General features: G+C 40.7%; 1 protein-coding gene and 1 pseudogene across 2 annotated transcripts in view; one reads left to right on the plus strand and one right to left on the minus strand.

The window, feature by feature from the left end:
* The window catches only part of ZFYVE9 (zinc finger FYVE-type containing 9), a 181,549-nt gene extending 160,327 nt beyond the window's left edge, over positions 1–21,222 (minus strand). For both annotated transcript variants that reach the window (XM_036101423.2, XM_036101418.2), the window contains exon 1: positions 20,881–21,222. The gene's annotated coding sequence lies outside the window, so the exon portion shown is untranslated. The remainder of the gene's footprint in view (positions 1–20,880) is intronic.
* Positions 13,144–13,220, plus strand: LOC118541683 (U4 spliceosomal RNA; annotated as a pseudogene).
* Positions 21,223–26,135: the final 4,913 nt, after the last annotated feature.

Below are 26,135 nucleotides of genomic sequence, written 5' to 3' on the forward strand. Positions count from 1 at the left end.
AAGGCCAGACATCTAGGAACCATTCTCTTCATCAACTACATCCAATCAATCTCAACAAGTCTTTTTTTTTTTTTTAAGATTTTATTTATTTATTTATTTATTTGAGAGGGTGGGGGGAGCAGAGGGAGAGGGACAAGCAGACTTTGAGCTGAGTGGGAAGCCCGAGGCAGGGCTCAATTCCACAACCCTGAGATCATGCATGACCTGAACCAAAATCAAGAGTCGGAGGCTCGACTGACTGAGCCACCCAGACATCCCTCAACAATTCTAACTCTTAATTACCTCTCACACCAGTCTTTCTTCTTTATCTCAGATACTACTACCCTAATTCATACTCTGATCTCTGGCTTAGATTTATTCAATAGTTTCCCAAATGGTATACCTGCCTCTATTCTGGCCCTCCTCCAATCCATCTGCTACACTGACACCAAAATAATTTTCTAAAAGCTTAAATATGACAAATTGGTCTACTATTTTAAACTCTTCATTGGTTCCTCATGCCCTACTTAAGAAAAATAAAAATTCTAACTCCTTTAAATAGTATAATGAAGCTTTTCTTCTTCTAGCCTCGTGCCTTGGTCTTCCACCCCAACTTCTGCCCCTCAACCTTTTCAACCTATAAAACTACCATGCCACACTATTTGCAGTCCCCCAGATATGATATGTTGTTCCACATACTTCCACACATTTGTACACCCAGGCTTTCCTTTAAGATGTCCCTCTCTTTTTTATCTTCACAGAAAACTCCTGCTAATTATCAAAACTGAACACTCTTCAGTAAACTCTTGATAGAACTTATCATCCTCAGTGAATCTGGTGCATTTACTTATTCACATATCTGCTTTCCCAACAGCCCTTTAATTCCCAGATGACAAGGACGTCTTATTCCTCTTTTTTTTTCCTTAAGATTTATTTATTTGAGAGAGTGAGTGAGAGCGGAGAGAGGAGCAGAGGAAGAGAGACAAACCGACTCTGCGCTGAGTGTGGAGCCAGAGGGGCTCAATCCCAGGACCCTGAGATCATGACCTGAACTGAAATCAAGAGTCGGACGCTTAACTGACTGAGACATCCAGGTGCCCCTCTTATTCCTCTTTCTATCTCCAGCACTTAGGCACAGTCTTGTGAGAGTAAACATGTCAATGTAACTGTTGTTAAATGAACAAATAAATGAATGAATTAAATACTTCACTGGGCACCACTAAGAAATATAATTTTCCTTTCTCAAAAAGCTTATTGATATGTAGTAGAGGACTAGGAAGACATACTCATGAAAAGTTAGGTAACAATATAAAGTCAGAATTCAGAAAAAATTACACAATCTTAAAATGGAACAGATGTACAAATATAAGTTATAAAAACTCAGAGGAAACAAAAAATCACTACAGCTTAGAATAATCTGAGACGACATGGAAAAGCTTTGAAATGAGTATTGAGAGGTAGGATTTGGAACAATTAGAAAAGAGGAAAAGAATTTTGTTTTAATCTCTAAAAATCAAAACTAATCCTAGGCTGTTTCAATGTATACAACTGTTGCATCATAAAACAAAAATATGTTTCTGCAGAAAAAAAATTGAGCTTTCCTGATTAACAAATCCATCAAATCCATTCAATGAATATATATTTGAGCTTACTATAAGGCCAAGATCAGATTGAGAACAAGAGAACAGGGAACTAGGATGAAAGACTTCTTAAGTGCAAGCTTTTGGGTCAAATCTAACAACAAACAAGATTACAATAAAAATCTCTACACAATTTGTGTTTATATGATATAAATATTCATTTATATGATATATTATATAAATATTCATTTCACCAATATTTGAGCAACTGTTGTGCTCTCAGCACAAGTCTAAACACTGAGAATAAAGCAGCAAGCACACGGGTAAAATCCTGGCTTTCTTGAAGCTTACATTCTAATGGGTAGAAATGGATAATAAACAACATAAGTATGTAAAATATGTGACATAACAGATATATGCCAAAGAGAAAAATAAAAAAAGGAAAGGAAAGATTGGGGGTTATAATTTTAGACAGAACAGCCGGAGAAAGTCCCAATGACAAGGTGACATTTATGTCAAAACCTGAATGTCAGGGAACAACTCTAAAAATATCTAAGGGAACTCTCTTCCCCTAGAAACATCCAAGAGAAAATAACTAAGAACAATAACTAATAACAAGAACTAATAACACCCAAACTTCCCCAAAAACATCCAAGAGAAAATAACTAAGAACGTCTAGAAGTTTTTACTTATAAAGGATAAAAGCAACTAAGATAAATTTAATCAGAAGATAATTATAACAATAATACCTAACAATTCCTTTACACTTATGTGTGGCAGTCATGGAGGTATGTCGCTTGTATCTCCCTTCAAGAAAGAACATGCTATTCAGCTGCTAGGCATGCAGTAAGCTGACAGCCTCCAGCTGCAGTCTCTTCAAGACCCCTAGAAGCTGAGACCATTCTCTTCCAGGGCAGCCAGCCCCAGCCAACAACTGGTCACATCACAACCATTTCTGTCAAATGCAGGACTCTCTAATGAAGAATTTTTGCTCTAGAGTCTTCACTGGGTCTGAGACTCTGTCAGATCTGAATCACATTGAGGCCCTCCCTGCCAATTCTGTTCCCTCCCCCTTTACTTTCATAGGAGTTTTCCTCCTCCCCCATATACCTCTTGTATTCCTAACTCTGTCCCAGCATCTGCTTCCAGGAGAACTCAAATTGGCACAGTTGGTACCAGAAATGGACTGAGAAAGCAAAAGGTATAAACTGAGTTTGGAAACTAGATCACTTCCTATCCCACTGCAATGAGGATTTCATCCCGTGTACTATGTGAAATATGGACAGTCCCTTGCACAAGCTAGTGGCCCAAATGCTAAAACTTTCTTAAGAAAAGTGCTAAACTTTCTTGGGAGAATATTCCCAAAGAGGAACACTGTGACTGGTATAATGATTCTGATGTTTGAAATGTGTGAGGGGAACAATGCATGTAAGCACAATGGAAGTGGCTAGCTGTTATGCTGCACTAACTCCTTAGAGAGAGAAGCTAATTAAATACTTAGAAACTAAGTGTCAGGGGCGCCGAGTGGCTCAGTCCATTGAGTGTCTGCCTTTGGCTAGGGTCATGATCCCAGGGTTCTGGGATCGAGCCCTGCATCAGGCTCCCTGCTCATCAGGGAGCCTGCTTCTCCCACTCCCTCTGCTGCTCCCCCTGCTTGTGCTCTCTGTCAAATAAATAAATAAAATATTAAAAAAAGAAAGAAAGAAAGAAAGAAAGCAAGCAAGCAAGAAGCTAAGTGTCAAAGCCAGAGGGTTCTCTGGCAGCTCAAAAGAGGTCCTTATGGCTTACAGTGGGAGAGCACCAAAAGATGAAGATCAAACTCAGGATGGTTAGAGACTGCAATGCTTCAAAAATGACTGAATGCTCAGCCAGGACAGGTTTGTTATGTCAAGGTCTGGTCCTGGATTGGAAGACATGGAAGCATGATAGATGGGAGAGGGACATCTAAAATGGTTGCCCCCAAAGATTTTGATTCTCCAGACTGCTCTAAACCCTGAGAGTCTGCAGGGATGACACTGGCACTTCCCACTGTATAGGAACACACTTCAGAGGCCTCTCACCTACAAGCAATAAAAGGCTCCCCTCAGGAGGGACACCCCACCTATACTCCTGGTTGCCATGATAATAACTAATGTAAATCCTGCCAAGGATATCTTGGGCCTAATAAGGAAGAAAAGAGATAACAGCCCAAAGCTGCTGCAAATATTCACCAACATATACCAGCAGAATCAGGGGGAATACTCACAGTGCTAGATTTTGAGGGAACTTAGTCAAGGAGGTCAGAATATTAGACTTATAAGGTAAAGCTTGATTGGGGGTGAGGACACCATTTCAGAATATGGAGATCCCCACTGTGTCAAGAACCCAGGGTCTGGCATAAACTTGCTGCTACAGTGACTCCTAGAAACCTGAAAAAAAATGGCCCACACTGAATGAAACTGAAATGCCTGAATTGGAGTGCCTAGGTGGCTCAGCTGGTTAAGCATCTGACTCAGTCTCAGCTCAGGTCTTGATCTCAGGGTCATGAGTTCAAGCCCAGCGTTGAGCTCCATGCTGGGCATGGAGCCTACTCAAAAAAAAAAAGGTGAAATACCTGAATTGACACAGCAGAGGGTAGAACATGGGATTAAAGGGCTCAGGAAAATGGGTATGCTAGAGTGAACATATTTTGTGAGGTCAGAAGACCCACCAGAGGATTATGTACCATAAAAGGGTGCATAAGACACACCATTCACCAAGGCCATCAGGAATATACTGGTGAGAGGGACACCAGCATCACTAAGAAGTGGTCACTCTCTTCTAAAATACAGGTTGTCACTCTGGAAAACAGTATGGAGGTTCCTCAAAAAGTTGAAAATAGAGCTAGCCTATGACCCAGCAATTGCACTACTGGGTATTTACCCCAAAGATACAAATGTAGTGATCTGAAGGGGCACGTGGACCCCAATGTTTGCAGCAGCAATATCCACAACAGCCAAACTATGGAAAGAGCTGAGATGTCCATCAACAGATGAATGGATAAAGAAGATGTGGTATATACACACACACACACACACACACACACACACACACACAATGGAATATTATGCAGTCAGCAAAAAATGAAATCTTGCCATTTGCAACAACGTGGATGGAACTAGAGGGTATTATGCTAAGCGAAATAAGTCAATCAGAGAAAGACAATTATCATATGATCTCACTGATATGTGGAATTGGAGAAACAAGGCAGAGGATCATAGGGGAAGGGAGGGAAAAATGAAACAAGATGAAACCAGAGAGGGAGACAAACCATGAGAGACTCTTAATCTCAGGAAACAAACTGAGGGTTGCTGGAGTGGAGGGGGGTGGGAGGGATGGGATGGCTGAGTGATGGACATTGGAGAGGGTATGTACTATGGTGAGCGCTGTGAATTGTGTAAGACTGATGAATCACAGACCTGTACCCCTGAAACAAATAATACATTATATGTTAATAAAAAATAAAAATAAAAAATAAAATAAAATACAGGCTGTCGGAGTTTGGCTCATTGATAGCAACAGGGATAATGATGCACTGAAGCAATAGAAACCAGGTGATGGCACTTAAAACCAGAAGCCAGTGGACCACAGTTATCATCATAACTGGCAAGATGGGAAATAGCCAATAAACCTTGACCCACAGGGCGCTGGGGAGATAGTTAACAGAACACGGTGTCATTAGAGCAAAATAGGCAGTCAACAGTGCTGCTTAATATATACAATCAAAATAAGGCAAGAATGTATAAGCACAAGGCTAAGGGTGGTGGCCTTAATTAAAAAAACTACTATCCCTTGCCTAATTCCTAGACCTGATCTAGTTTTCAGATCCAGACCCACCAGCTTAAAGAGATGGCTGGTTCCCCAGGAGCAAAGACCCTGCAACATATATATATGTTAAATATATACAAATATATATTTAAATGATTACCCCCAAGTCCTTCTCCAATGACATCTATGGCTATTTACTCCAGTGACTATACAGTGGGAAAAGGAAAATACCCAGACATTTAAAGAACTATTGGTCACAGAGTCTGAGTTGATGTTGATATCTAGACACCTGGAACATCATTATTGCCCTATTATAGGAAAAAGAATATAGGAACTAAGCAAACTCCAGCTTATAGTGGGGTCCACTGGTCTACAGATCCACCTAGCAGTCATTTTCCCAGGCCCTGAATATAATAAGATTGGCATCCTTAGAAGTTGGGTTAATCCCCACCCTGAGTCCTTGGCCTCTGGAGTAATAACTATCATAGGGGAAAAAGCCAAGTGAAACCTGCAAATATCTAAATGTTTCCCCACCCCTTGGCCAAAATAGTAAATCAAAAACAGTACTGTATAGGGGGTGAAGGTAAGAGGAATGGCAGAGATTAGTGCCACCCTTAGGATCTCAAAGATGCATGGGTAGTGGTCCCTTTCATATGTTTGTTTAATGCCTCTGCAGGAACCAGCTGGATCGTGGAGAATGATTAGAGACTACCACAAGCTCAACCAAGTAGTAGCCATGACCACAGCTGCCCCTACCAGATGTATTCTGTTTGCTACACCTGATAAATATATATAGCCTCAGGTGTATGGCATTTAGCTACTGATCTGGCAAATGAGTTCTATACCAATCAGAAACAGTTCCTTTCACATGGAATAAACAATCGTATACATTCATGGTTTTTCTTCAGGGCTATATTAATTCTCCTATTCTGTCATAATAAAGTCTGAAGAGAACTAGATTCAAAACAGCACACTGATACATTTAATCATGCTGATCGTGCAAGATGAACAAGAGATGGCTAGCATGCTGAAGTACATGGTAAGATATACATGTGCTCCAAAGGGCAGGAGAAAAACTCTACAAGTATCTGAGGACATGCCATTTCAGTGAAATTTTAGGAATTCAGGAGGTCACAGTCATGCCAACCCATTCCCTCCAAAGCAAAAGACAAACTGCTGCATCCTGCACCTCCCACTACAAAAATGGAACCACAACATCTGGTAGGCTTCTTCAGATGTTAGAGGCAACACATTCTAAACATAGGAATATTGCTGTAACCCATGTACTGAGTGATATGAAAGGCTCACTGCCAGCTTTGAGTAGGGGAAACAACTCTACAGCAAGTCCAGGTTGTAGTGCAAGCAGTCCCTAACCTGTTGGAGATCTAAATGTTGGGAAAAGATACAGTAGAGAGTTTATAGCAAGCCTTAGTGGGAGAATCACAATGCAGGCACCTGGAGATCTGCAAGACAATCATGCTATTACAAAAAAGCTCCTGGTGTGCTACTGGGCTCTGAAAAGAAATTGCTTGACTGTTGGGCACTCCATGTCCACAACTGCTCATAATGAGCTGGGTTCAACAGGAATCTCCAAGTTACAAAGTCAAGTGAGCTCAGAAACAATCCATTATGAGATGGAAATGGTACATTGAAAATCAAACCCAAGTGGGGCACCTGGGTGGTACAGTAGGTTGAGCATCCGAGTCTTGGTTTTGACTCAGGTCATGATCTCGGGGTCATGAGATCTAGCCCTTCATGGGGTTCCGCACTCAGCAGGGAGTCTGCTTGGGGTTCTTTCTCCCTCTCCCTCTGCCCTTCCCTCTGCTCGTGTGCTCATGCTCTCTCTTAAAAAAAATAATAAATCTCAAAAAAAAAAAAAAATCAAACCCAAGCAGAATGAAAGGGCCCAAGTAAGCTGCGTTAAGTAGGCAACCAAGAGTTCCCTAACGCCTACCACAATTGTTCCAGCACCCATTCCTCAGTTCACATCTATAGCTGTTTGGGGGATCCTATATGACCACCTTAAGGAAGAGATAAAAGCCAAAGCCTGGCTTATAAATGGCTCACTATGTGAATGCAAGCTGAAAAAAGAAACAACTTCATTATAGCCACACTTAGGGCTGACCTTGACAGTGGAAAGGGAAAATCTTCCTAAGGATAGAGCTTCAAATGATTCATCTGGTCATGAACTTTGTGTAAAAAAAAAAAAAAAGTGGCCAGAGATGAGAATATATACGGACTCATGGGCAATTGCAAATGGACTAGCTAACTGGTCAGGGGCCTTTAAGGAAAAAAACTATACAATTATTATAAGAAGGCATGAGTGGAGGCAAACGAATAAACATATGGGAATGTGTAATAGTGCATAAAGCGTGAAAATTCTTTTCGTATGTTAATGCCCACCAAGAAGCATCCAATGTAGAAGAGACATTGAATAACCAAGTGAACAAAATGACTCAGAGAGTTGACATGAGCCACCCCAGAACTGGCATGATGGGGACATGAATAAAGTAGCCAGTGTGGCAGAAGCCAAAATAGAAGCAAAGAAGGAGGCATGGACTCCCACTTAGCAAGCCCCAATCAGGCTACCACCCCCTCTGAACATCCAATCTGCGAGTAACAGAGACCAACACTGAGCCCCCAGTATAGCACTATGCCTCAAGCTGACCAACCAGTTACAACATCATATTCCATCCATCTTGAAAAGGCCAGCAGTTGATCACCACAGGTATTCAATAAATACTTATTCCAGGTATGGGTTTTCCATTCCTGTCCATAGAGCCCCAGCCATACCACTAGCAAAGGCCTTACAGAGTACCTGACCCACAGACATAGAATCCCATATAACATAGCATCCAACCAAGGGAACCACTTCACAAATGAAGGACTTGTGGCAGTGGGCCCATAACCATGGGTTCCAGTAGTCTTATCACATAACAGCACCATACAAAAGCATCCAGCCTTAATAGAGTATTGAAATGGCTTACTGAACACAAAGCTGATATACCAGATCAGAGACAAGAATGGTGTGCTATCCTCTAGGATACAGTATATGCACTGATTCAGAGCTATGTTCCCAGTAGGACAAACACACAGGTCTGAGAACCAAGGCAGAAGCAGAAATGGCCTCCACTTACCATCATTCCCAATGATCCACTGGAGGACTTGGTGCTTTCCATATGTACAATGCTGGGCTCCAGAGTTAGAGATCCTGGGCATACTTTTGCCAGGAGACATGTCAAGGATCATACTGAGCTATAAGTTATAGCTGTAGCCAGTGCATTTGGGACTCTGTGTCCCTGGACCAAGAGGCAAGAAGAGGAATCACCATCATGGCAGGGTAAATTAACCCTCATCCTCAGAAGGAAGTAGGTCTGCTATTACATAATAGGAGCAACAAAATATATGTGGAACTCAGATGATCCATCTGGATACCATTTGATACTCCCTTGCCCAATTGTGACTGTGAGTGGACAAATGCAACCACTCCAGCCTGAGAAGGGTATGGTTCTCAGATACCTCAAAAATGAGGGGTGGGTATTACTAGGTAAACCACCCAGACCAACAGAAATGATAGCTAATGGCTAGGAGAATTTAGACTGAATAGTGAAGGAGACAATGAGAACCACTGTAGCCCTGAGACCAGCTACACAGATGGGGGCTGAAGCCTGTCTCACTAACCCACTTCTTTGAAGTTTCCCATCAAGAAGGGAAGTCCAGGGCTCCTGGCTGGCTCATTGCGTGGGGCACGAGACTCTTGATCTCAGAGCTATGAGTTCGAGCCCCACGTGGGTATAGAGATTACTTTAAAAATAAAATATTAAAATGAGAGAGAGAGAGAAGTCCATGGAACCCTGCAAGAACGGCTTTCAGAAAATGTTTGGAGACCTAGATCCAACAACATGAGAAATGGACTGTGGCAATTACTTGGCTCTCCCTTCAAGAAAGTTTCTGCATTAAAAAAAAGAAGAAGAGGGGCATCTGGGTAGCTCAGTTGGTTAAGCGTCCAACGCTTGATCTCAGCTCAGGTCTTGATCTCAGGGTCATGAGTTCAAGCCCTGCATTTATAAAAATAAAAAAAATAAAAGAAGAATTTGCATTTAGGTGCAAGGAGACAGTTAGCTAACAGCCTTCAGCTGCTCATCTTGGTTTTCCAGTTGAGGCCAGACTCCTCTGGGGCAGCTCCTAGCCAGTGACTAAACATGGTGGGTATACTAGAACCTGGCCATTTCTTCCCACTGCAGAACTCCTATAACAGGTGATTTTTGCTCTGGAGCTCCCTGTTGGATTGGCTGAGTTTTGTTGTGGTTGTTGTTGTTTTAATCTGTATCACAGATTGAGGCTCTTGTAGGTCAGTTCAGCTTGGACTCCCTTTCCTTTCACTGCATTATCTACTCCCCATAAAATCTCTTGCATTAACTGCATCTCAATATCTGCCTCCCAAGGGACCAAACCAACATATTACGTAATTAGCTCTTTTATGAATCATTTCATCTAACTAAGGTATTACTGCTACTCCCATCTCACAGATGAGAAAACTGGGGCACAGAGAAGTTAACTGACTCACCCAAGATCACACAGTAAAAGCAGAACTAAAATTTGAACCCAGGCAGTCTGATTCCAAAGCCTGAGCTTTTAATCACTATGCTAGCCAAGGCATCTCAAGATACTAAGATGAGAGTATTTATTTTACATAATTTTAGGAAGCAAAACAAAAGGATAGATATTACAGAAAAACAGCACTTACCTAAATATAAAATAATTTTTTCTAATAATTATCAGTAACGAACAACAGAAGAGGTGCTTCGGGAAGTAATCAGGGCCTATCACCTGAGGGTTGAAATAGTCATGGATATTGTGAGAAGCTTTATAAAACAGATGAAAGTTCACCTAAATCAGAAAAGATGTACTGCTAAGCATTATGTGGAAAAAGGGTTCCCTAGCCAATAAACTGGGTAGTATACTGCTGAACAAAGTTAAACCAGTTTCTTTACTTTTACTCAATTTTTTTTTTTAAGATTTTATTTATTTATTTGACAGAGAGAGACACAGCGAGAGAGGGAACACAAGCAGGGGAGTGGGAGTGGGAGAAGCAGGCTTTCCCGCAGAGCAGGGAGCCCAATGCGGGGCTCGATCCCAGGACCCTGGGATCATGACCTGAGCCGAAGGCAGACGCTTAACGACTGAGCCACCCAGGCGCCCTACTCCTCAATTTTTAAAACAGTAAAGTGTATTTATAAATCTCTATCTGAGGGATATAGTATATTGAAAAACCCAAACTTATCTGACTAAAGAACACTTCCTTGCTCCCGGCCTAGGATGATTTAGTTCCAAAATCAAAAGTCACTGATCAAAGTCTCCAGAAGTTAATAAGGAAAAGAATGACAATTTTCTAGCTGGTTAACAATTTTCCAACTAGCCAAAACATCACCTATCTATCTATATGTCAAAATAAGCACCTCTAGGGGCGCCTGGGTGGCTCAGTCAGTTAAGCGTCTGCCTTTGGCTCAGGTCATGATCTCCAAGTCCTGGAATCGAGCCCCGCATTGGGCTCCCGGCTCAGATAGGGAGCCTGCTTCTCCCTCTCCCTCTGTTGCTCCTCCTGCTTGTTCTCTCTCTCTCTTTCTGTGTCAAATAAATATTAAAAAAATAAAATAAAAAATAAGCATCTCTAATACCTTAAGGGTAGAAAGGCTATATAAAAGTTTTGTCACTAAAATGCATTTCATCTTTTATGCAAAACATGCCCTTCTTTGCTTTATCAATAAATCTCTAAAGATCTACAATAATGGGTTCACATTTTAATTACTGAATTCTCACTTTATGTGCAATACGAAAGCTTTATTTCAAGTGTGCTATTGGTGACCTGGTTATTTTCATATAACACAGCTCTAGATGCTTTTTTCTCAAATCATATACACTATCACAAGAAAGGACAGAAGAATGGGGGTAACAGGTAGGGAGGAAAGAGGCATCAGTTAAAACTACTCATCCGGCTAATTCCCAAAGTTTCTGTGTTTTTATTTAGAAATATATTCTCTTTACTTATTACAGGGGAAATTTCTATGTAAATTACAATCCCTTGTTTTAATTCTCCTATTTTCCTTGGCCCATTGCTGCCTATTCTTTTTCTCCATTAATGATACTATCACCATTGCCTGGAGCTGTCCATATGCCATCTATCTTTTCATGCAGTTCTTTGGAAATTTGAATGGAATATTCAATGTGAAAGGGGCATTAACATCTAGTCCACCACTCATTTTCAGATCACAGATTATGAAGCCCAGAGATCAGTTATTATATTTTTCTAGTAATAGCAAAGCAGTCATTTATCTATTTCAAAAATACATATATGAAAGCTGAAATTCCCAAAATATATGCACATACTTTTTTTTTTTTTTTTGAGAGAGCACAGAAGAGGGGCAGAGGGAGAGGAAGAATCCCATGCAGGGCTCAATCTCAGGACCCCAAGATCACCACTGGAGGTGAAAACAAGTCAGACCCCCAAGCCAAATGAGCCACCCAGGCACCCCACATCTTTTTCTCAAACAAAATGCTACATGCCAGTAGTACACTTTAAAGGCAAATACCACCAAAGTCAACCAACTAAAGTTGAACTCTCCTAATATGAATACTTCCTAAAGCACTATGGAATTTTTTTTTTTTAAGAGGGAGAAGGACAGAGGGAGAGAGAGAGAACCCCAAGCAAACTCCCCGCTGAGCACAGAGCCCAACTCTGGGCTTGATCTCAGGACCCTAAGATCATGACCTGAGCTGAAATCAAGAGTCGGACACTTAACCAACTGAGCCACCCAGACACCCCTGGAATATCTTAAGATAAAACAAATACAAAACACATGGAGAGGTTCACATGATGAAAAAGAGTGTAGACTTCGTAGTCAGAGACATATGGTTTGAATCATGGATGTGGGCTTAGGAAAGTCAATAAAAATCTCCATGCCACAGTTCCCTTAGTTATAAAACGTGCATGACACTATGAATATTATAGGGCATTTTAAGAATTAGAAATAACATATGTGAAACACCTACCAGAAAGATAGCACACAGTGGTCAAAATTTTTATATTATACAAATAAGTAACAGAAGGTAAAAGAAATCAAGGAAAACTCCATAAACCTGGAATCTTTTCGGGGGGGGGGGGCCTCTACGCCCAGCATGGAGCCCAATGCAGGGTTTGAACTCATGACCCTGAGATCAGGACCTGAGCTGAGATCAAGAGTCTAGCGCTTAACGGACTGAGCCACCTAGGCACCCCAAACCTGCAATGTTTAAAGGACTGGATAGTGGGGCATGCAGAAATAGAAAGTGAGGCATGATGATGCTGGAACCAACTCATAAAGGGCTGTGCCAGGTTAAAGAATCTAAACCTTGCTTTTTATTTATTTTTAACAACTGATAATTTATTAAAAAGGCTGATTTAAGTATCTGCAATAGTGACTTCAACACTGACTCCTGGCTCAATACTGATGAAAGTAATCTGTTTAACAATCTCACAAGGACTGTGCAAATCAATGAGTCACTTGTAGATCCCCATCTGAAAACAATCCCAAATCTTAGCACCCTCACCACAAGGAAGTTTTTCTTGTAGTGATTCTCAGAGTCTTGGTGGGCATCAGAACTGGTCCTTTCACTTTGAGATTCTTTTCCTTTGAACCTCTGATAAGTCAGCACATACCTTCTCCAAATACTTTAGGTTGCAGCTGGTTAGTTCTAATTCGATGAATCACCACCTCTGGTCCCACGGGTGCCTTCCCGGTGTCTTTAAAAGCCATGGCTGAGCTTTGCGCAGTGGCAGTATCATAGCCAATGAGGTTTATCCAAGGCGCGATTATTGCTAATTAAAAGCCATGGCTGTGGCGAAGTGCAGCTTCCTGACCGACTTGTTCCTTGGCGAGAGCGAGCGAACAGTCGTGAGTCAGGAGCAGGAGCGGGGCGCTCAGAGCTGCAGCTGCAACAGCATCTTCCTCCCAATAGCACCTTCTTTTTTAGACATTGAGCAGAACCTTCCAAGAATGACCTCACAATAATCTCAAAAACAGTTTACTTCAGCTACTAATTAAAAACAAAAATATGGGCGCCTGGGTGGTTCAGTCAGTTAAGCGTCTGCCTTCGGCGGCTCAGGTCATAATCCCAGGGTCCTGGGATCCAGCAGGTATCTGGCTCCCTGCTCAGAAGGGAGTCTGCTTCTCCCTCTCCCTCTGCCCCGCTCCGTCTCCCCACCCTCCCAAACCCCCCCTCATGTTCGTGGTCTCTCTCTCTCTCAAATAAATAAAATAAAAATACAAAAACAAAAACACCTACAGGCAGTTATATCACCAGAATCACAAAAAGGTCTAGACTATGTATTCTTAAGTTTTAAGGTTTTTCTCAAACTGACAGTGTTTTGTTTCAACTACTTTTTAAGGGTTCTCTTGTTCAATTGAAAATGAAAAATGGAGACTAAAATTTACATAAACCCTGACAATGTTTCCACAAAACTTTTAAACTGCTTGCTCTTTATTTTAGTAATGAGAATTTTGAGAGAGCTATGTTCTGCTTAGATATAACAAAAACATATACCATTTACTTTTTCTTCATTTTAATAAACTCTGACAGATAAACTACCAAACTGTAACCATGAGAGGTTAGAAAAGAACCATATTACAGGGGCACCTGGCTGTCTCAATCCACAGAGCACGCAACTCTTGATCTCAGGGTTGTGAGTTTGAGCCCCACCTTGGGTGTAGAGATTACTTAAAAATAAAATCTTTAAAAAAAAAAAACTTAAAAAAAAAAGAACCATATTACAAACAGAAATGCATACCTCTTCATTAATCCTAGTTCAAAAGGCTCCAGAACTATTGTTTTTGGTAATTTTCTGTAGAAACTCTGACATTCAAAACAACTAAAAGACTGTATAACAAACCAGTGAGGCCTTTTAGCTCACTCAGTTGAAAGACCTGAAAGTGATCCTAATCAGGTGGGAAAATACTGTGGGTGATCCACTGCATGTAGAATGAAGGTTCAAACTTGCACTTTGTTTGCTCAAACAATAGTTCCTTGCAGTATTTCCTAACTAGTTTGAAAAAAACTTTAGAAACATTAGCAAGTCATTATTGCTGACTTTAAACTGTGTCCTACAAAACCTCATAGAAAAGCTTTAATATCTTGAATGGGAACAAACAATAACAGACTATGCTATGTATAATAATAAAGAATAGGGGCACTTGGCTGGCTCAGTCCGTGGAGCATGTGACTCTTAAACTTAGGGTTTTAGGTCTTAGCCCCACATTGGGTGTAGAGATTACTTAAAATCCTTGGGGGTAAAAAGAATAAAGAACAATGATTCAACTGTATTTATATAGAATTACATATCATGGAGAGGTAATGGCAATCCTTAAAATCTGTCAGACCTCACTGCTTAGAAATGTTAATGGGTAAACATGCATTGGACTCTTTCTTTTTAGAAATTTTTAGCAGTTAAAGGAAAACTAAACCTAATGTTTACAATTGCCTTTTGTTAAGAAATATTCTTAGAAGACAGCCTTTCAGTTGGAAATCCCCATACCACTATCCCCATTACCACCCAAAGTGGTTAACTAGTTCTGTCGAGTTCACTGTTTACTAAACAGGAAACTGGAAAGTTCACAGCTTTTATCCTCAAGGTAAAAAAGACTCCATATTATCAAAGAATCTGGCAATTTATCTGCAAGTAAAAGCTTCAACAATTTACCTAATGACTGTAAATGGAAGTTATAATCCTCAAATAGAGGCTTAACTTACCACTTCATACCCACTAGGATGGCTCTAATCAAAAAGACAGTAACAAGGGTTGGTGAGGATGTGCAGAAACTGGAACCCTCTTACACTGCTGGTGGGAATGTAAAATGGTGCTGGTCCTTGAAAAGATTTGAACAAAGAGTTACCTTTTGACCCTGCAACTAGGTATGTACCCAAAAGAAAGGAAAACATTTGCACATTAAATGCTCATAGCAATATTATTCATAACAGCCAAAAAGAAAAAAATAACCCAAACTGACAAAGGGATAAATAAAATCTGGTATATCCATATAATGGAATATCATTCGGCAGTATAAAGAAATGAAGTACTGATACATGGTACAACATGGACAAACCCTGAAAACATTATGTTAAAAGAAAGAAACCAGTCACATATCCTATGATTCCATTTATATGAAATGTCCAGAACTGATAGGTAAATCCATATAGGCAGAAAGCACATTAGTGGTTGCCTAGGGCTTGGTAGATTGGGAGGAAAACAGGAAGTGGATTTCCTTTTGGAGTGATGAAAATGTCTAAAATTTGATGGTGGTGATATCTGCATAATTCTGAGTATCCTAATAGCATTGAACTGTACACTTTAAATGGATTAACTGTATGGTATCTGAACTATATCTCAATAAAGCTGTTATTTTTTAAAAAAAGAGCCTTACGTAATATTTTAAATTTAACTGAAATACATGTGTTCTTCACTTCACATCTTAAAGTTAATATTATTTCTCTAAAGTAAATATTATTTCAAATAGCCAGGAGAACCCAGGACTGAATATACCCAAACTTTTCCTAATTAATGAAAAATTCTAGACTCATTTTACCATTTCCTTAGGTCTTATTTCCTAAGACTCCTTCCCTCAAAAGATACTAAATTTTCATTTAAGCTTAATTAATCTTGAAAACCTAGGGCATGGACTTACTACTTCTGTATTTTAAAAAATGCAAAAGAACTACCATCATAGATATTAAGTCACATATCCTTAAGGATACATTATCATAAACAATCAGAAAAAAGATAAATCACCATAGAATTATCAACTAAAGAAACTATTATAGTCCAAAGCCTAGAGCCACAAAAGCATTTTTTAAGCTTAATTAGACAAATGTAAGGATTTTCAACTAAAAGATAATTTATAGGAAAAAAATTAACATTTTTATAAATAGTTCTCTAATATAAAATCCCAAATGCCTCAAGATACCCAACAACACAAAGTTCTCCTTTTCCCTTGCCTAATACGAACCCAGTAACTTTTTCTTGATTTCAATGTGTCCACAGAGATTTTCTCATCTTTACCTTATTTTATTAAAGGCTGTCAAGAAATATTTCGTAAGTATAAAACATTATAACTGTTCTCATTTTTCCAACAGTTCAGTTCTATAAATGGGCTACTTATAATAATTAAAAGAAAAGAATTTTAAGTACCACTTAATCTGTAAAATAGGAAATATTTTATAAATAGCATTTTTGAATTGTTTTAATTAAACATTTATTTATAAAGCATAAAGCATTCCACTAACTACACCATTAAAATACTAACTCTAGGGGCGCCTGGGTGGCTCAGTTGGTTAAGCAACTGCCTTCGGCTCAGGTCATGATCCTGGAGTCCCGGGATCGAGTCCCACATCGGGCTCCCTGCTCGGCAGGGAGTCTGCTTCTCCCTCTGACCCTCCTCCCTCTCATGCTCTCTGTCTCTCATTCTCTCTCTCTCAAATAAATAAATAAAATCTTAAAAAAAAAAAAAAAAAAAAAAAATACTAACTCTACTGATATCTTGGTTTCTCCTTAATTTAGCAATCTCTAATAGTTCAAAATTAATCATACTGATTTTATTTCCTAGTTGTAAACTGTATTAATAATGATCTTTCAAGTTCTTTCAAACAGAAGTAAACAAGAAGTATATTTTCCACTTTCAGGGTAACAATGATTTACCAGGACTCATGGGACTGAATTGCAGCTCTGATTTACACATTGTATCATTTAATCATCACAATAATCCTGTAAGATGAGTTATTAAAGCTTCATTTTACAGAACAATAATTGAGGCATACAGGGGATAGGAAATTTGTCCAGGGTCCTCCAGGGTATAAGACTGAATCCCATATCTGACAGCTATAAAATTCTAGATCTAATCTACTATAGTTTGTAAGGAAAAGTCTGTTTTGAAAACCCTTCAATTTTTAAATAATGTAAGTTTAATAAATTGATCTTTTTGTTTTTTAAGATTTTATTTATTTATTTGACAAAGAGATAGAAGAGCACAAGCAGAGGGAGTGGCAGAGGGAGAGGGAGAAGCAGGCTCTGCACTGAGCAGGGAACCCGATGTGGGACTCGATCCCAGGACCCTGAGATCATGACCTGAGCCGAAGGCAGACGCTTAACCATCTGAGCCACCCAGGCGCCCAATAAATTGATCTGTTTTTGAAAACTAAGTATATGAACTATTTTTATTCAATAACTGCATCTACTTTCTTTTGTTGATTATTATACACTAAGAATGTTGCTCTATATTCAAGTACACCCAAGTAAAATAAAAAATCATGTAAAAGTCTGAAAATGAGTAATGGAAAATGAATAAAACTCCAACAATGTAATTAGTGTACCCTATACATAGAGAATAGCTCATTTATTCAGTAAAAATGAAATGGGAAATATGTATAACCACGATCAAAATTGTTTTCTATAAAAAATTTTTAAGAATTCTAAAAGTAGATTCAGTCTCTAAAAAAATTAAAGCTACCATGTTTTAAGTCACATAGAAATTCTAAACCTTAATTTTTGTTTTTGTTTTTCCCAAAAGGAGGAATGGATGTGAACATTTATTGGGCACCTTCTAAGAGACAGATCCTGAGCTAATTGCTTTTTATTATTTTTTATCTCATGGAACCAGTGATGGGAACTATTACTCCAATTATTACTACATAAGAAGCAACTCAGGATCTAAATGTCGCATTGTTCTAAAAGTTGTAATAAGGATTCCTGCCCACATCTGACTCCATACTCTGCACACCATGCAGTTAACAACCATAAAACACCACACACACACACACACACACACACACACACACACACCATCCTTTAGGAACATAAGAATTTAAGTTAAAATCCAGGCAATTATCTTTTAAACAAGATTTGTGCCTTGCAACTCATCTGTGGCCAGCACATAACAGGTGCCAAATAAAAGTTTACTGAATGGGATGAACACTGGTAGAAATGGGATCATCTTCATTCATTCTGTCTAAGGGAGTTAATACACAACTATTGCTTACCAAGCAACATATACAACTTTCTCCTTACAGAATAAAACACTGAATCAGGAATTGGAAGATAAGGGAATGACCACATATAAAAATTACTAATATTCTTAAAAGGTAAGCTATTGGATTAAATATTAGAAGCCTTAAAGAGAGATCCAGCATATTCAACTCAATTACCAACTCTTGTCTGACGCTGCCTTGTAAGAGTTAAACATGTTCTGCTTCCACAGTTGGCTAGTTGCTAGCAGAGACCACTGTCATTTTTGTGTTTCCTAGAATACCAAAGACAGGACCTGACACTTAACAGCTAAAATTTTATAAAGATCTTCTACAAATTACAAAACCTGTTCAGATGAATTCACCCTAAAACCTTGCAAGGCAAGTATAATATCTATCTAAATTTTTATAGACAATGACTTCAAAATCCAAGGAGAGATTAAGTGCAAGATAAGTGGCCAGGTATCCTTCTATAATACCACAGCTACCAGAAAAGGCTCTCAATATATGTTAAAGGGTATTTCAAGGGATAGCTGATTCAATTTTCTTTCTAAGATTGTAAACACCATTATCTGTTGCTACGAGAAATGATTGTATTGCCACTTAAGATTGATAGCTTTGCTAGAAAACAGATACTGTCATTAGGCTTGACAAGGTTAGGTAACTTTTAACTTATTAGATGGTGATTCTCAAACTTTAGTAGGACTAAGAATCAGGAAGCTTGATAAAAATAAAGATCCTTGGGCCACCATTATCGCTAGAAATTCTGATTCAACGTACCAGGAATCTGCAAATTTTAACAAGCACTCTCAGCCCATGCTAATGACAGTAGTCTTCAGCGACATTAAGAACTGAACTAGACTTCTGAAACTTAATCTCCCCAATTTTTTTTAATCAAGCCAGTTTTTTACAGTTATAAATATTTAAGCAAAATCTTACAACAACAATCCAAGGCTACTCCATCTAACAGGATAGGTCCTCAAAAATGTTTACTACACCGAACCTCCCTAGACCTCATGAGCTCTCAAGTCAGAGGTCTTTTAGGTAGTTACCCATGTTACTCTGTTTAAGTTGATGAATTCAACTATGACCACAATGTAATTCAGTACAACATTTTTATAAGTCTTACACAAATGACTGGGTGTTAAACAGTAAAAGTGAACAGTTGAACTCTGAACCTAATAGAAATAATAATTAAATCATAATAATTTGATTAATAAAGTAATCATAAATCAGTAATTTTTAAATCACCAATAGTGCAAGCCCATTTAAAACTTTAAATGACCATCAAAATGTACTAATTATAAAATTATGGGTGACTTTTCCCTCACTATTAAATATTTATTGAGTTGACACAGTACCTTTCTGTACTTTTCAAATTTTCTACAGTAAGCATATTTATTTTATTCACGATTATAAGTTTTAGAAGTACTTATTAATCCTACAACCGTCACATACATAATAGGAAAACAAGAATAACCTGTAACCACATTTATCATAAACCATAAACACCCAAACACCTGACTTAAGGTATCAAACTGTAATCATCCCTTTTTTTTCCACATTAATACCAGAACGTATCACGTAACCTCCAAAATTTAGACCACGTCCCATTTCCATCAGGTATGTTATTAGAATAGTTAGCACGACTTTTTAAAATCCTCTTGTCATCCGTTCTGTGGATCTATTTACGTGGAACATTTTTGTACCAAGAACTGAGGCATTAAAATATTTACACTCTCTTATTAGGGAGAAGGGGGAAAGACCATTGCAAATATATATATATATATTATTTTATAATTGTATTTATGTAGGAAACTTGGCGCAAAGATAGAATGGGGCTTTCTCCAAGCCAGACCACTCTTAGAGGCAAAATATAATGTAATAGAAAGCGGCGGGGATGAGCCACTGGCAGATGATGAAATTTCAGCTCAAATAAAACGCAAACGGTTGTTTTCAACGCAGTCAGATCGGTGAATGACACTCGGGAGTACTGGGGGCTCTCAGAGCCCCGCACTTCCCGCACTCCAATTCTCACCAGCCCTCCCGCCCCTCCCCCCGGGACTCTGCGGGACTCGGTATGGGGCGCGGAAAAGCCTAGGCTGTTCGCAAACAGGCGTCCTCTGCCTCCCTCTAGGATGTACGTGCCGGGCCCGGGATAGAGATAAGAGGCTGCGCTCGGCCCGGGCCCGGGGCCAACCTGAAGGGTGCCAGTGCCCCCGCCAACACCCCCGCTCCACACACCCGGCCGCGCCGGAACCAAGGCCAGGGCGAGGGCTTCCCGGGCGGCGCGGGGCCTAGTCGCCCCCCACGCGCCTCCCGCCTCCCGGGGGACGCGGAGAAGAAGGGGTGAGGGCCCAGAGCCGCGGGGTGGGGGAGGCGGCGGCAGCAGCAGGACGCCCCGTCCGCCCGGCCCGAGGGCTGCTGCCAGGGCCCTTCCCCGCGGCGGAAGGCCAGAGAGCCCGGGACCGCGCGGCGCCACACGCACCTCGAGCAGCGGCCGCCGCCGCCACAGCATGGCCGAGGGGGTCGTCCCTGAGTCGACAGTCTCCTCCGGAGGGCACCGGCGCGGCCCCAGGCGCCGCCGCGAAGCCTCCCGCTCTTGAAGGGGTTGTGGTCGCCGCTGCTACTGAGGCCCAGCGCCCGCCGAGCCTCATCGGGCTCACGGGCCGCCGCAGCCACGCGGTTCCCGGAGGAGCGCCGCTGAACCAGGCCGGGGGCGCAAGGCTGCGGCGGGACGACCGAGGTGCTGCAGGCGGGGATCCTCCGCGAAGCCTCCAGCGTCGCCGTGGCCGCTCCTGCCGCCGGCGCCGCTGGGCCACAGCGCCCCCTGGACCCCACGCCCGGCTACGGCGCCGGGACTGCGGCGGCCGCCCGGGCACGAGCCGCAGGGAACGCGGGGGAGCGTGGCCTGGGGATGGCGGGGGCCCCGCGCTAGCAGCGCTGCCCTCGGCCCGCCCCCGACAATGCCTCCCGGGAGGCGGAAGCCCCTCGATCCCCACCGACCGTGGCGGGTGTCCGCCCCACCCCCCAGCCCTCAGGCCGTGAGCGCCTTTGCACCTTCTCCTTCTCTCCAGAAGGTACGTGAACGTTTCTGTCACTCGGACGTTCACCTGAGAGCAGGAGGTGAGGGAATCTGCTCGTTTTCATCTCTCATGATTCGAGAAGGATCCCTTCTAGCCCTTCAGTGTGTCTGGGTGTAAGAAGAGTGACCCAGAACTAGCAGTTTTTCCATACACACACACAAAATCCTCTCCCAAAACAGATGAATTGTCTTTGACCTTAACTTTTTTTGGATCTAGAAATTTCCTACAGGGCGCCTGGGTGGCTCAGTTGGTTAAGCCACTGCCTTCGGCTCAGGTCATGATCCTGGAGTCCCGGGATCGAGTCCCGCATCGGGCTCCCTGCTCGGCGGGGAGTCTGCGTCTCCCTCTGACCCTCCCCCTTCTCATGCTCTCTCTATCTCATTCTCTCTCTCAAATAAATAAATAAAATCTTTAAAAAAAAAAAAAGAAATTTCCTACAGATACCAAATCCTTAATCCCAAACTGCCCCAAAATTAGAGGGGGGAAAATATATATATATATATATATATATATATATATATATATATATATACATATATATATGCCGAGCAAGAGAATAGCCAATGAGTTGTCCTGAAATTCATAAAGAACTTAGAGGTAAGAAAAAAACACCCATCTTTTCTAATTTACCCCTCCCCCACCTCTACCTCTTTCATCCCAACCCCTGTCAAATCCCAGGTAAGTCTCTAAAGGAAGGAAATCGTTACATAGCAGGGGCTGTGGAATCGTTTACAGATACCCCGTATTCGATCCCATTCAAGCTCTAGAGTGCAAACATCAGAACCAAAAGCAGTAGAAACAAAAAGACCGTCGGAAGGGAAATAGGGAAAGAAATTCTCCAAATCCTCTGGACCCAATTTCCCAAGTAACAGTACATTATTTTATCATAGAGTGCTATAGTAGAATGAGCAGGGACTTTGGTGGCTGACTGTTCCTGATATTATCAATTCCAGCTCTGTCATGTTTAGCTTTATGACCCTGGGCAAGTTATATAATATTTCTGAACCTGGGTTTTCTAATCCCTGCCTTGCTGGTTGTTGTGAAAATTGGAGATGATTTATGTGAAGGAACTGGCCCAGAGAAGATAGTCAATGTTAGTTCCAATTATTGTTGGTTCCAAAACACCCTCCCTCTTTCTTAGATTCAAGATTGTTCCCATCTGTTTTTGTTCTTTCTCAATCTCTGTGTGTAAATATATCCCTATCAAAAGATGAGTGCATCAAAAAGGGAGGGGGGAAGATGGTGCATTGTTCTTTGTCATCCCTGGTCTGGGTAAAGTTTTCCTAAATTTCACTAATGGATTTATATAACATCCCTCCACTGAGGAAAAATAGAGCTTAATACACTGGATGCTATAATATTCTATTGCATAGCAGATTTTAGCATAAAGCTAGTATATTTTTCTGTATATAAAAATTACAAGGCAATCTCACCTTACCTTGGGTTATGTCCTAATAATAATAAATCTTTATTTATTTATTATTTTTTTAAGATTTTATTTATTTGACAGAGAGAGACACAGCAAGAGAGGGAACACAAGCGGGGGTGGGGGCGGAGAGGGAGAAGCAGACTCCCCGCTGAGCAGGTAGCCAGATGCGAGGCTTGATCCCAGAACCCTGGGATCATGACCTGAGCCAAAGGCAGACACTTAACGACTGAGCCACCCAGGCGCCCCTAATAATAATAAATCTTAACGAGAAAATTATATAAGGTCTCTGGAAACTTTCAAATAATAATTTAGCAGCCGCCTTAGAGAAAATATAACCTTACAGCTCTCTTCCAATCAATGAGCTGTTCCTGTTCCTGTACAATCCGGACTGTGCCTTCACCACCTACTTCTGAGTCACATTACCAAAAAAAAAAAAAAAAAAATCACTATCCCCTTTTTATAACAAGAGAAACTGGGGCTCAGAGAGAAACTATGATTCATCCTTATAACAACTCTATGAATTAAGTACTCTACTACCACCATTTTACATGTGAAATACATCCAACCTAGGGGAAAGCTGGAAGTGGAAGTAGACCCTGAGATTCTTTCAGTCTCCCATCTGATGCCCTAACAGTCCTTTTTGCAATATTTAGAAAATGCTATAAGAGTAAGTTACTAAAAATTTTCAATCTAGAGAAATGGGCCCTTTCATTTAGATTAGTTTGGCAGCCCAACATTAGCAGTGCTTTCAAAGCCTGGTTCACTACCACCACAGGAAATCTGCATTTGTTTATGCATAATCATGCTACCCAGGGTGTAGCTACTACATGAAGATGATTCATTTGTTCCCAAGACCAGTTTCCTCTTGCTTCACACTTTCTCTCCTTCTATTCAAATATGTTGCTGAAAGAGACTATCTTTATCATCACTACCACTTCCTGATCATAGTAGTCTACTGTAAATAATTTCATCTATAATTTCATTCCATCATTCAACTCTTCCTACCCAGTTTGCTCTCTGCTCCTGAAATATCACATCTCTTTTCCCCTCCTCTACTATAAATCTTTTTCATTTTAATCTTTTACCTGCTGTCAGTTGATTTGGTTACCGCACTCTCAATTTTGCACTGATTTCCACAACTATACAGTGACTCTAAAATACCTCTTTATTCCCAATCTGGTAGACCTTTCCATTTTCATTTTTATGCCATATACATTCTGTAGAAAGCCAGTATTCTAAGAATAGTTTCTTCACGTGAGTTTAAGCTGTAGCACCCCGATCAAAATTTTCTTTGCCTTTAAAATTTGTTCTTAAAAATTGAGGCCTTGGAGCACCTGGCCGGCTCAGTTAGAGAAGCATGCGACTCTTGATCTCAGTGTCCTGAGTTTAAGCGCCATGTTGGGTGTAGAGATTACTAAAATAAATAAATAAATAAACTTAAAAAAAAAAAATCAGGCCTTTTGCTTGTCACTTATACCTCAATAAAATGGAGGGAAATGAGGCCAAAAAGATATCTATTTCCTGGCTTTGTGAAAGACAGAGGAGTCATCCTTAACTCTCGTGTTTCTGTCATGGACAATTGGTCACTGAGTCTAATAAATTCTACTTCTTGCTGTTATTGAAATTTCTCTCTTGGGGCGCCTGGGTGGCTCAGTCGGTTAAGCGGCTGCCTTCGGCTCAGGTCATGATCCCTGGGTCCTGGGATCGAGCCCCACGTCCGGCTCCCTGCTCAGTGGAGAGCCTGCTTCTCCCTCTCTCTCTGCCTGCCTCTCTGCCTACTTGTGCTTTCTCTCTCTGTGTCAAATAAATAAATAAAATCTTAAAAAAAAAAAAAATTTCTCTCCAACTCCACTGCCACCCACTTTGGTCTAGGGTATATGCTTAATAAATTATATGTGCAGTGAATGAAAAGGAGGAAAGAGGAAGAATGAATATTATATTTGTGTATGAGTATATATATTGTATAAGAGTTTGTTTAAAAGAAGGCACAAAACCTCTTTCATGTTCCCAATAATCCTTGTGCTTCCCAATTTATAGCACTTACTACACTGTCAATCTCTGTTTACTTATATGTCTCTCCTATCAGATTTTGAGCCCTGTGAGCCAGGTTCAGTGTTTGATTCTTCTCTGTGTCCCCACAACCAGTCTCGGCATAGAGTACAGCTTAGAGAATGTTAAACTGAACTAGGCTGGTTTAGCCTGATGTGCATCAAGCTAGTGCATTCCACACGTTCAGTGACTTTTTAGGTCTTTCTCTTTAACTTTCAGGGCCCACCAAAGAGTAAGACTCCCCTCCAACAGGTGATTGCCCTGCAGCCCAGAACTGCCCCCAGCCTGCTGTCGCTGGGTTCCTCCACACCCCTCTGAAATCACCAGCCACAGCCAGGAGTCAAACCCAGAATTCACAATGTTACCAAACAAGCCCTAGAGCAGACCATGAGTCAGTAAAGCAGCACAAACTTAAAAACGGTATTGGGGACGTTTGGGAGCTTGTTTGGTCAATTGAATCTTTAAAAAAGAACAAAGCAATTCCCATTTTGGGAATCAAATATAAGTAGGTGATTAAATATGTGAACAAAGATATATGCAAAAAGATGTTTATTATGTATTTTATTGTAGGTTTATAACAAAAATATAAGGAAAACTGTAAATGAGTTAAATGAATTATAGTATACTCAAAGAAATACTATTCATTAATAATTGTGTTTTTAAAGAATTTTAAATGACATTGAAAACTGCTCATGATGGGATGCCTGGGTGGCTCACTAGGTTAAACAGCTGCCTTTGGCCCGGGTCATGATCCCAGGGTCCTGGGATCGAGTCCCACATCGGGCTCCTTGCTCAGCAGGGAGCCTGCTTCTCCCTCTCTCTCCCTCTGCTTGTGCTCTCTCTGTCAAATAAATAAAATCTTTAAAAAAAAAAAAGAAAACTCATGATTCAATATCAAATTAAGAAAAACAGTGTTAAGGGGCATCTGGGTGGCTCAGTCAGTTAAGAATCTGCCTTCGGCTCAGCTCATGATTCTGGGATTGAACCCCATATCAGGCTCCCTGCTTAGCGGGGAGCCTACTTCTCCCTCTGCCCCCCACTGCTTGTGCTCTCTCAGTTTCTCTCGTTCTCATTCTCTCTCAAATAAATAAGTAAAATCTTTGAAAAGAAAAGAAAAACAGTGTTAAGTAAAAAAGGCTAGTGTATGATCCCAATTATGTTTTTATATATTTATTTAGA

This window comes from Halichoerus grypus, chromosome 5 (genome assembly GCF_964656455.1).
Source record: "Halichoerus grypus chromosome 5, mHalGry1.hap1.1, whole genome shotgun sequence".
In the NCBI taxonomy this organism is placed as follows: domain Eukaryota; kingdom Metazoa; phylum Chordata; class Mammalia; order Carnivora; family Phocidae; genus Halichoerus; species Halichoerus grypus.